This window comes from Macaca nemestrina, chromosome 13, assembly GCF_043159975.1.
Source record: "Macaca nemestrina isolate mMacNem1 chromosome 13, mMacNem.hap1, whole genome shotgun sequence".
NCBI classification, from domain to species: domain Eukaryota; kingdom Metazoa; phylum Chordata; class Mammalia; order Primates; family Cercopithecidae; genus Macaca; species Macaca nemestrina.
In genome coordinates this window covers 81,675,759-81,688,304 of record NC_092137.1, presented here as the reverse complement: position 1 = coordinate 81,688,304, position 12,546 = coordinate 81,675,759, and positions in this window count along the sequence as shown.

Below are 12,546 nucleotides of genomic sequence, written 5' to 3'. Positions count from 1 at the left end.
GAAAGACTCTAAATTGTTCGTCTTGTCTATAATATCTTCTTCTCTCTCTTTATTGAGTAATTTCTGGGTTTATGTATTATCATTCCTAATTTCTGGGTTTATGTATTATCATTCCTAGGTAACTCAGGCTTTAGTGTACTCTGTACTGAGAACACCAACAATTATATAAATTGTTATTTATCTAAATATACATATAATATATATACATACTATTTAATCTAGATACATTATATATTATACATATATATTCCCTATCACTTTTATAAAGTTTCAGATAACATAAACTCTGTCTTTATTATGCACTAGATGCATACAATCAAGAAAAGTTTATTCTTTATATTTAATTAAATATGTATAAATTGGCTACTTAATTCATAAAGTAAAATGCTAGGCACTGTGGGAAAAAGACTTGAAAAATCCATGGTAGAACTCAAAGAGAATAAATGGTGTAATTTATATACATTTCTAAGATAAGATACACTGACTTTCATATGTAAAAGTTTAGAGTTATAAATATATAGTTGAGAGAGAGAAAAAAAGTTATATTGGAGAAATGTGAGAAGGTTTCATGAAAGAGTTGGGCTTCTATTGTGAGCTTGAAAATAGAATTATCGATCAAGAGAACAGATTGGACGAAAGGATACCTCTTAGATAAGTCATGTGGTTTTTATTTTACTTACCACTTAAAAAAAATGTCTATACACTTTGTGATTCTCTGAGAAAGGCTTTTATTCTGATAAATTAGATTCCTATGACCTGTATAATAATTGTACTGTATTTACTTACAATGTCACTTTGCTACAGATATGTGTATGTTTCTAAACTGGCATGTATTGAAAGATATATTACAATTTTTAAAAAATCAGTGATTAATTGATCATATATATTAAAAGAGACTCCACTATGAATCTGAGAAAGAAAAGCAACCCTAAAGAGCTGTGAAGTGGATTATGGAGATGATTGCACAACTGTATACCTTTATTTAAAAGTCATTGAAATGTATAATTCCAATTGGTGGATTTTATAATATGTAAATTATGCTTAATAAAATTGTTAATTTAAAAATTTAAAAAATAAAAAGCTGTCACGCGGTAATCCCAGCACTTTTGGAGGCCGAGGCGGGTGGATCACGAGGTCAGGAGATCAAGACCATCCTGGCTAACACGGTGAAACCCCATCTCTACTAAAAATACAAAAAAATTAGCCAGGCGTGCTGGCAGGCGCCTGTAGTCCCAGCTACTTGGTAGGCTGAGGCAGGTGAATGGCGTGAACCCGGGAGGTGGGGCTTGCAGTGAGCCGAGATCAGGCCACTGCATTCCAGCCTGGGCGATAGAGCGAGACTCCGTCTAAAAAAAAATAATAATAAATAAAAAATAAAAAAAGCTATAGTTGTAAATTTTTAATGATTATATAATGATTATGTAGCATCTTCCTGAGATGGAATGGTCTCACATTTTCATATACTTGTCTTAGAACTTTATATATTTATAATTCTTGAGAGATTCTAAAATATACTTGCTTCTTAGTCTCTCATCATTTTTCTTTCTTTTTTCCATCTGTTGCTCTCATAAAGGAATACATTATCCTCCTCTATACCTTATAAAATATGGAATGTATATATCTTTAATTAAAACCTATTTGAAGCAGAGAACAAAAGATAAGCACATTGCAGTGAATAATGGGTGACAGAAAAGTTGAGAGATTTTCTAAAAAATCCTCTTTTTCTCTAATGCCCCACATAAAGATTTCTATTCCAATGACACTGATTATAAATTTCCACCATTAAAAAAGTATTTAAAAGTATACTTAGTAGTACTTGGCATGGGAAAATTGTCATTTAAATATCCTTGTTATTTAGTTTTTATAGAGTCTGCTTCAAAGAACATCAATATGTACTGAAATATAGCAAAGCAACTACAGGATTTTTTCTAACCAAAAATTGGTTAGTCTCAGAAATAGCTATAAAAAATTATTGTCTTCAACAATTCACTTTGTCCCAGATCTTTAATGAGGCCCATTTAGGTTTTCCAATGTCAACTCTTTCTCTTAAGCTCTGGAGATCTGAACTATGACAAGACATTACCTAAAAGTGTTTGTAAAGAGGATAAAAGCACTAGTCTCTCAAGATGATGATTCTATCCCCAAAAAAGAGCAAAATGTTTATTTCAATTCTTCATCTTTTCACTCAGTTTTTGTACTTTGGATTTATTAGGTTGGTGCAAAAGTAATTGCTAATAAAATGTAGCCTACTCTGAGAAAAACATCAGAAATAACCTATATCTATATTCATATGGATTTTTCTTATTTGAATGATGAACAAAAAAGACAAATACATTTAAAATATATCACAGAATATTTGATTTTTTACGAATTCATCGTAATATAAAATACAGATAAATTTTAAGTCCACTTGTTCTATTGACCAAAATAGGTCCTTTAAAGATGTAGACAGATATGTAGATGTCCATAGAAATACACAGACATATGTACACTCATGTTTCAGCTAAATGGTTTATCAAATTAAAACAGCTATTTAAAAATAGTATATGCAACATAATTTATCTGTAGGTAACAAACATATTTCCTGATATTTACCTCATGGATGGTTGTAAAATGCAGGCAGCCTAATTTCCCATTCCTTCACCAATAACTCACTGTTTTATGGACAGAGTATTTAACCTTGTTTAATTATACTTGTATCATCTGCAGATGGGAATATGTGCATCTTATGTATCCAACGAGTGACTGGACTCATTGAGACTTGAGTTCCCTCTGCTGTGATTCTACAATGTCAAGTCAGAATTAAGATTTTGATCAACTGTGTGTCTAACATTCCTTCTAGTTCCATTCTGTTATTTTTTATTTAAAACAGGCCATTTCTATTTTCTCATAAAAACATGAAAAAATATTTTCAACATCAAAAATTCTCACATCATTGAAGAAGCTTGACAAAAAGAAGCTGTCCCAGACTGAAACCAATCACCGCAATACTCTCCAGCCCAAAGTCTGCTATTATTCTCATTTTGGCTTCTTCTTCATTCAATGAAATTTGCCTACCTTCATATATTTCCTGCAGCAGAGATGCTGTCAGATTGAAATGCACATTTGTAGAAAGCTTTGCTCTTCCGTAAAGAAAATTTCTTATAAAAGATTATTAGAACCAAAAGTGCTTTCATGCTTGGGTGTTTAGGCTTTTTCAAATTCCAAGGACAATTTCAAAATTTTCAAAGATTTTTATAGGGATAGAAAGTCTGCCCCTTTTCTATTTTTTTCTGACTCCCAGCACTGGAACTTAATAACCATTCCAAACAAACAAACACACAAACAACAACAAATACCAATTCTTTAAAAAGTTTCTATGTCCCCAAACTATCTCTTTTAACTGCCATGGTCACCCCCTACATCTTGACAGATGTACATAAGTGATCTTGTGACTTTGAAAGACTACATGAGGCTAAATCAGCTGGATTTTTATTATTTTGCCATTGTGTCACCCTGTCTTAAGTAGCCACTTTCTTCTTGAGTTAAATAACTAAATATAGGCCCTTAAATGGACATATGTTTTGGTAGATAAACACAGCATATTGAAATTATTCTGTTGCTAGCATTTTTGCAAGATTATTTGAATGGAGAATAAGTATCTGGAAAAATGGGACACTGGCCTGCTAAACTTGGCCCTCTTTATGAAATCTTTAACTATTTTAATCATTTAATTAACACTAAGTTATGAACATAGGAACTGCCATCCAAAGACAATAGTTAATATGTCCAACTGTTTCTTCTTCCTCAGAATTTTTTGTAGAAGTTGTTCTTTGTTTTTTTGAGACAGAGTCTCACTTTGTCGCCCTGGCTGGAGTGCAGTTGCGCGATCTCTGCTCACTGCAACGTCCACCTCCCAGGTTCAAGTGATTATCCCGCCTCAGCCTCCTGAGTAGTTTGGATTACAGGTGCCCACCACTATACCCAACTAATTCTTCCTCAGAATTTATATGCACTCCATCTTACCAGTATCAGTCTTACTGACCTTCTCCTAACTATTCTTTCTCCTTTCTAATCTTGGCTGTCTTAACTCTAACCTCCATTCTGCTGTTAGAGTAACAAAGTCAATTCCCTTACTCTCAGTGTTTCAAATAGTGGTTTCCAAGAGGGGTGTATCCCCCTCCAACCCAGAAAAACACTTGGTAAATTACTGATGTGTAGGAGGAAAATATTAGAATTTCCACTTACGATTTATCTTATCCTTTAAAACATGTTTTGTTTGTATTAATGTTTTTATACTGTTTCCAATACATTGGTGCAATAATACTTGGATATTACTCATAAATTATATTGAAAGTACATTCTTGAAATATTTTTAGTGATAAAGATACACAATTAAAACTTTTTTTAGTTCATTTGCCAAAGAAAAAGCCTTGGCCTGACCTATGATGCTGTTATGTGACCTCCACAACCTCATCCCCTGCCAGGGTCAGCTTCCTACACCATACTCTAATTATGCTAATCATAAGCAGTTTCTTCTACACATTAAGCTATTTCTTATTTTTGTGACTTTGCCTATCTTCTTCTCTCTGCCAAGAGCACAATTCCCTGATTCTTTGGCTCAACTCACTCAATTCAATTATCAGCTCCTCTAGAAAGCTTCCCATAGCTATCTAAGGTCAGTTTAAGAGCTGCTTATTTGTGTTCCTTAACACACAGGACCCGTTCCTATTATTGTAACAGTAATTATCAGCACATGTGTCTCTTCTTGAGGACAAGGCCCTCACTTATTCATCTGGGTATTCATAGGTAATATTTCAAAGTAGTTGCTTAAAACAAATTTGGTGACGTACTGTAAAAAAAATGTGCAGTAGACAATGTGCAGTCTCTGATTTTTGAAAATCATGCTGTAATTTGTGAGAATGTGCTGGGTCAAGAGTTTTCCGAGGTTAGGTTGAAGGCATTGTTTAGTTATATCAAATATTCATGCTGTTATTTTATTGTATATGCAACTAACACATCCATTTTCACAGTCAGAGGAAAATATGTGTTGTTTCTCAGTGTGGGCATTCATTTACAGCACTGTTTCCTGGTTATCTCTTCTAATGCTTGGCATTCCTTCCTGTTACACAATAATCCTTAGGTAAGGTTGCAAGCATAAGCAGCAGGATCTAAGGTGGATTTGATTTAACCCAAATCAATTTAAATCACACTTTCAAGCCACAACTTTGATCACTTAGACGAAACCTAGACTCAATTACCACTTCTCCACGATGTGCCCAACTATTTTCTAATAAAACCTTAATGCATGTGCTTCCAGATCTAGACATACTAAATGTTTTACTTTAGAAAGTATATAGTCCTATGGCTGGTCACGGTGGCTCACGCCCGTAATCCCAGTACTTTGGGAGGCCGAGGCGGGCGGAGCACGAGGTCAGGAGATGGAGACCATCCTGGCTAACAAGATGAAACCCCGTCTCTACTAAAGACACAAAAACAAATTTAGCCAAGTGTGGTGGCGGGCGCCTGTGGTCCCAGCTACTTGGCGAGCTGAGGCGAATGGCGTGAACCCGGGAGGTGGAGCTTGCAGTGAGCCAAGATCACGCCACGGCACTCCAGCCTGGGCTACAGAGAAAGACTCTGTCTCAGAGGAAAAATGTATATAGTCCTACAGATTTAAAGAAAAAATTTTTATAACTTATATTCAACATACTTAGAAAACCTAATTGCATCTGGTTGTTTTGGTTATTGGATCAAACACTCTCATGATGATAACAGACTTGCCTCATTCCTAGTGCTTGCTGTAACATGAACATCCTTATTCCATTCCTTGGTCATCAAGCATTTTACCAAGTGTTTGAGGGTTTTTTTGTTTGTTTGTTTTTGCTTTTTTTTTTTTTTTTTTTTTGCTTTCCCACAATAGTAGCCATTTTCTTTCAGGACTAATTCTACCCCCAGTATATATTCTTTCCATATGTTATTCAATTCTGATATGACTTACAGTAATCAATAATGTAAAGACTGAGTTTTTCCATTTTTATTACTGTACGCCGCTAAAGCATTTTCTTCCATTTGCTTCTCTGAATACACAAAGGTGAACTTGCTTCTCTCTCTACTTAGCAATTGTATACATATTCTCAGTTTGAACCATTCCTATCTTGCTATCTTCTCCATAGCACCTGAATTGTCCACCTACTCACCACTCTCATACATATGCATTCCAAGACTCCTATTTTGGAAGTTTTAAAAGATGCATATGTTTCTTTTTCTTTTTGTGTGTGTGTGAAATAGACTTAACTCAGGTGCCTCTCTTTCTGTCTAAATGAAACAAAAACACACCATTTAAAATGAAATAATTTTATCCATTTTGTTCGCATAAACACAGATTAGTTGAGTTATTACTTCCAAGTCAGCATGAGCAAAATGCTGACTTGCATGTCCCAAATGTAAGTTTTTTCTACCTGTTTATCGGTGAATTAGAAATGAAATATGTTTTCCTATTTTATCCTGCTTAATGTTCCTTCACATTCCAATTTGTTTAGCGTACATTATTTAGAGAGAGATCGGTATGGGCTAGAGATAATTCTTAAACCTGTAAATGGAAAGTATATTACAAGAAAGTTCAACAACAAATACTCATTTGTATCCTTTATATGCAAGTAACAGTCCTAACCTTGAGATACATTGGAGATTGCTCCATTGGCCTGAAGTATTCACCTTCCCCTTATCCAAAACATGCACCACGTCACTACAGTTTCTTCCACCTCTGCAGGTCAAATGTACTTCACCACTACTTGGTTTTTTGTGTGCTCATGTGACTTGCTTGGGCTAATGAAATGTTAGCAAATATGATACAAGCAGAAGCATGAAAAACACTTTGTTGGGCTTGCTTCCTTCATCTTCGTCATCTCCAAGAGAAATATGAGCACTGTGTAGCCCATTGGTCTATAGTTCTCAAGTCCAGACACCTGCTTTAATAAGTATTTCTGTAACAAATTATTACTGGGGTAATTTTAACACCATTAAATCTATGAGAGACTTTGCTGTAAATCTAAATATAAATTTATTAATTTTTCTGAGATTTTAATATGTACATCACATACTCTCTTTGTTTTCTGATGCACATATTCAGTTATGATCATAAATTCCTTTCTGGATATTGAGAGTGAATACACGCTAATTGGGAGAATTTAACAAGCATTTCTGCAACTAAGATAACTGGAAATATTTTCCACCAGTATTAGTCTAAATTATTACATTTTAGTGTCCTGAGCAGAGGCAGATAAAATTTTAGTCTTAAGAATCTTAACTTTCCATCCATTTTCAAGCTCCCTCTCTTCTCTCTCTCTCTCTCTATATATATCTATATACATACATATACACACACATATATAAATGTATATAAAATGTATTAAGATGAACATACATTACTTTGGCTGTACATATGTATGAGTGTATAGCTAAGGTAATATATGTGCACATTTAATTATGTAGTATACACAGGCTTATAAAGAGGAACTATGTCTTTTGCTGATTATCTTCATCAGTCTATATAGTCATGTGTCACTTAATGACAGGGGTTCATTCTGAGAAGTGTATCATTAGGCAATTTTGTGGTTCCCTGGACATCATAGAATGTACTTACACAAACCTAGATAGTAGAGCCTACTGTACACCTAGGTCACATGCTATAGCTTATTGCTCCTATGCTATAAACCTGAACAGCAAGTTACTGTACTGAATAGTATAGGCAATTGTAACACAATGGTAAGTGTTTGTCTATCTAAACAAATCCAACCATAGAAAAGGTACAGTCAAAATAAGGTATTACAATCTTATGGGATCACAATTGGACATGTGATCTGTCATGGAAAAAGTCATTGTGTGACACATGTCTGTTTATGTTTCTATTTTTTTGATTTATCAATTTCTGCTATCTGTATTTACCACCTAAGGTGATAAACACTAACTATTTTAACTACTATGGAATATTCTTTCCTTCCTCAAATAATGAATTCACTATTTTCTGTTTCCTTAATACATAAATTTTGGAAACTTACCATTTCGTGATTCAATTAGCTCTTGTTTTTACAAACAGCCAAGCTGTGTCTATGCTGCTCACTCTGTAACACAAGCTAACTGTCAACAATTTTTTTCAACTCCGTTTTCCCTCAACCTCTGAACTCCCTTTATCTGTATTTTAATGCCAAGGTTAATAGCATTTATATTCTGTTTCATAATATAATCATATATTCTGTGCTTTGTCTATATGTTGATTCTAAATATTGAGAATCAATGAAGTGTTTGCTTTGTTAATGACTATGCATATGTGATTATCATGCAGTTAATTAATACATAGTTGGCCTTCTGTACCCATAGGTTCTGCAGCCATAGATTTAACCAATCGGATTAAAATTTTTTGGAAAAAAATGGAGGTTGCATTTATACTGAACATGTACAGATGCTTTTCTTGTAATTACTACCAAAACAATACAGTATAGCAAATGTTTATTGTATTATAAATTATAAGTAATTAAGAACTGATTTAAATTATATTGGAGGATATATGTAGCTTATATGTAAATACTATACCATTTTCTATAAAGGACTTGAGCATCCAAGAATTTGGTTATCTGTGGGACATCCTGGAACCAATTCTCCATGAAAACTGAAGGATGACTATATTGTTATTATAATACTTTTCTTATACATCCATTGCTTTTGCTTGAGTTTTAAATGGCCTTTTTACTTGTATTGTTTGTATTCAATGCTGTGTCAATGTAAAAAGTTGATCTGACTGAAAGGACTCACCTAAATTATAAGTCTTGCTTGATGCCAAACCTTTTGTATTTATAAAAGTGATATCAGTGAGTACCAGGCATAGCCAAAGCATTTACTTTTCATATAAATTTTAAACTATCATATGCATGTTTCGGAAAATTCTCCTTTTCTGTATTAAGATTTGATTTGATTTCATAGTAACACATAAATCTTAAGCAATATAAATGTAGGCAAAAACAGTGCTCACAAAAGAAGTCCTTTCTTTTTTTTTATTACTCTTCTCTTTTATGCCCCATCAATAATTTAATTATGACCCATAAATTTATCATCACAGGTATATTTACAATAAAAAGTCTAGTCAAGCCAGGTATATCCTGTTAGAAGACTTCACTAGAAAGCCACTTGCAAATGTCTTTCACTAGCCAATCCCATGTATATTGTACAAGTGTGCCTGGTCAAGTTCATTAGCAGGTTTATAAGGAAATGTCTTGGTCATACTATTCCACCTCCTACAGCAGAGAAGGGGTAAGTAATAGGAATGCTGTAAATACTTTTCTCACATGATTCAGATGTTTCAATTTCTTTTTTTTTCCTTTGGTTTTGAAATAGATTTTTATTTAAAATAGGTTCCACACTGATTTCAATAAATCAGGCACTCCAGAACACAGTGTATAGGGTGGCAATTATATGTTGACTTCTTAATACTCCAAGAGATAAAGATCTTTTCCAAATAGGCAAAAAAAAAAAAAGTAGTCATTGTGCAATATTAGCCTCTAAGAGTAATTTGCCTTTATAGACTACAATATTACTGACAGTTTCATGCACTTTTGCTTTATAAAGAACTCCACAGGAAGAAATTTCCCCAGTCTTTCCCAGTAGAAACAGCTACATTTTCTGTCACACACAAACCATTGGCACAGTACAGTATGTCCAGATTCGGAGAATCAAGGGGTTTCACAATTGCTTCCCCAATGTATGCCATGAGGTTGGTCAGATTTGAAACCATTCCTGTAACAGGATCAATCTTTATAATTGTGCCCCTGCCATATGGATGGTTTGCATTCCCCAAACAGGAGTGAGTGCCTTGGGTTACTCACCTAATGTGATAAACACTAACTATTTTAACTACTAGGGGAGTTGGCACCCTCCCTTGGTCGTTTTATAATAACCAGAACAGCCCATTTCCCCATGGACACGCATCCCAAGCTTTCCACAGCCCAGTACCACAGTTATGCAAAGGATATGGACGGAACTCACATTCAGAAAGCTGGAAAATAAGGCTGTGCCAGGCACAGTAGATGAGCAAAGAGAAGATACTAATGTCTTTTTTAGAAGTGTGAGTGATCCAGCTCTTTGGTTCTGAGCATTTCTGCACTTTAGTGTTTCTCTCCCTCATTCACAGTAAAGACATCTGCAACTCTTCCCTCTTCCTGAGATCAGAAACTGGAACAGCCACCACCTGCTCCCTGATGTTTTCATGATCTCTGCCATTTGTTACAATGACCACTTAGCCAGACATCTCAGTGCAGGGATTCCCATTAAACTGCAGAAGCAAGACCAGCCCACCACCCTTTCTTTTTATTCCTGCCATAATTTGATGCTAGTAACACTTGGCCTACCTACTTCCAATGGTAATACATATTTTGTAGAATGTGCAAGTTTATTCTGTAGATTGTGGTCTTGGAATGAGAGAAACCCTCTCCACCTACCAGATCTGTGACTTAAGTAAGTCACTCAGTGTCTCCAAACTTAATTTCCTTGATGTGGAAAATGGAGATAGAAGTTAATAACATTGCAGGGAAGGGGACATGAGTTATAATATAAAATTCTTTGCATAGTTCCTATTGGATAATTTTGCTATTATTATTGCTTGTATTTTTGTCACGTTATAACCAACTTAGTTTTACTTGTTAAACTACACACAATTGGGTTTTTTTTTTTAACAGAATTAATCAATTTAATTTTCTAGCACAAAAGCCAGTGTTAAAAATATGTGTTAAAAATTGAGTCCCAGTGGGGCACGGTGGCTCACGCCTGTAATCCCACCACTTCAGGGGCCGAGGCAGGCCTCACTTCACTTGAGGTCAGGAGTTTGTGACCAGCCTGGCCAACATGGTGAAACCCCATTTCTACTAAAAGTACAAAAACTAGCTGGGTATGCTGTCTCCCACCTGCAGTCCCAGCTACTCATTCAGGGACTGGGAACCAGCAGCAAGGAGCAGGCTGCATGGAGAAAACACAGTTGGCTCTGAAGTACCCCAGCTTGTTCAAAGTAAAAGTAGCAATGACTTTGGGATCACAAAAACAGCCCTTTCACATCAAAGTCAATAGTAGAAACCCTTAAATATCATGTCGCCAAAAAAAAAAAAAAAAAAAAAAGGATTTGAAATTTACTTAAATATTCAGTTTATTTTCTCAGATGGGACTCAATTTTTTTTTTTTTTTCCTGAGACAGTCTCGCTCTGTTGCCCCATCTGGAGTGCAGTGGCGCCATCTCGACTCACTGCAACCTCTGCCTCCCTGTTCAAGCAATTTTCCTGTCTCAGCTTCCAGATGTTTCAATTTCTAAAAGACAGTGTCAAATCTAGACTCGCTTAATTTCCTTTAGGCTCAGGAGCTTTCTATCACCTTCTCAAGTAACTGACCAGGAAAGGTAAGAAAGGTCAATATTCTGAATTCTTGTGTCTTTGAAATATCTATATTGTATCACATTTGATTGATTTTGGGGGCTGAATCCAGAATTCTAAGTTCAATATTATCTTTTCTCGGAATTTCAGAGGTTGTAGCCCCAGTATATGATGCAGCCAACATGATGCATTTATTATTGATAGACCTTTATGGGACAGCTATGTGTTTAAGAATGTTTAGGGCCAGGAATCTAGGTGGAAGTAATATGGACAGGAGACAGGGAAATACTGGGGAGAAGGGGGTGGTTCCCTGCAAAGGCCCTATCCTCAAGCCTGGATGCCCGTGGGTCTAAATGAGGACAAGCATTCCTGTTTTCACGCCCAAAAGCTTGCTTTTTGGCTCGCCACATGCCCTATCCTGTACCCATATAACCCCCAAACTCCAGGCTCCAGAAGCAGACAAAGCAGGCGAGGAGACCAGGAGACATGCAGACGGACACGCAGACGGATGCGGCAGCAGAGAAAGAGAGAAAAAGAAGGAATGTCTGAACACTGAAAGGAGTTTGGCCAGGGGCGGTTGGAGAAGAGTTCGGCGGCTGATTGGCCAAACTCCAGGTGAAGATCATCTTCCCACTCCACCCCTTCTTCCAAGTCCCCATCCATCCCACTGAGAGCCACGTCCACCACTCAGTAAAACTCCCGCATTCATCCTCTGAGTCTGTGTATGGCCCAATTTTTCCAGGACGCTGGACAAGAGCACGGGATACAGAAAGCTGTCACACTGGCCCTCGGGGGCCCTTGCAGAAAGGCAGAGAGTCCACTGAACTGGTTAACACTCAAGCCATCTGTGGATGGCAGGGCTAAAAGGGCACACTGCAGCGCACACCCATTTGGGCTCCTTTACCTGTTCATCTGTGTGCTCCCCCTCCCATAAGGGGTTTGAGTGGTGCCCGCGGCCAAACAGATGAGCCACACTCCTGCCACATGTCTGAGAGGGGGATCAGGGAACTCTCCCTTTTCAGAAGAGAGAAGACATGAGTTTATCACTCAACTCATTATTGCTTAATTTACTTAATTTGGTGTACTATCACAAATTGCTGTCATCACCCACTTGTTATTTGACAATTTATTTCCAAAATCATGCCAATTAACTATCATT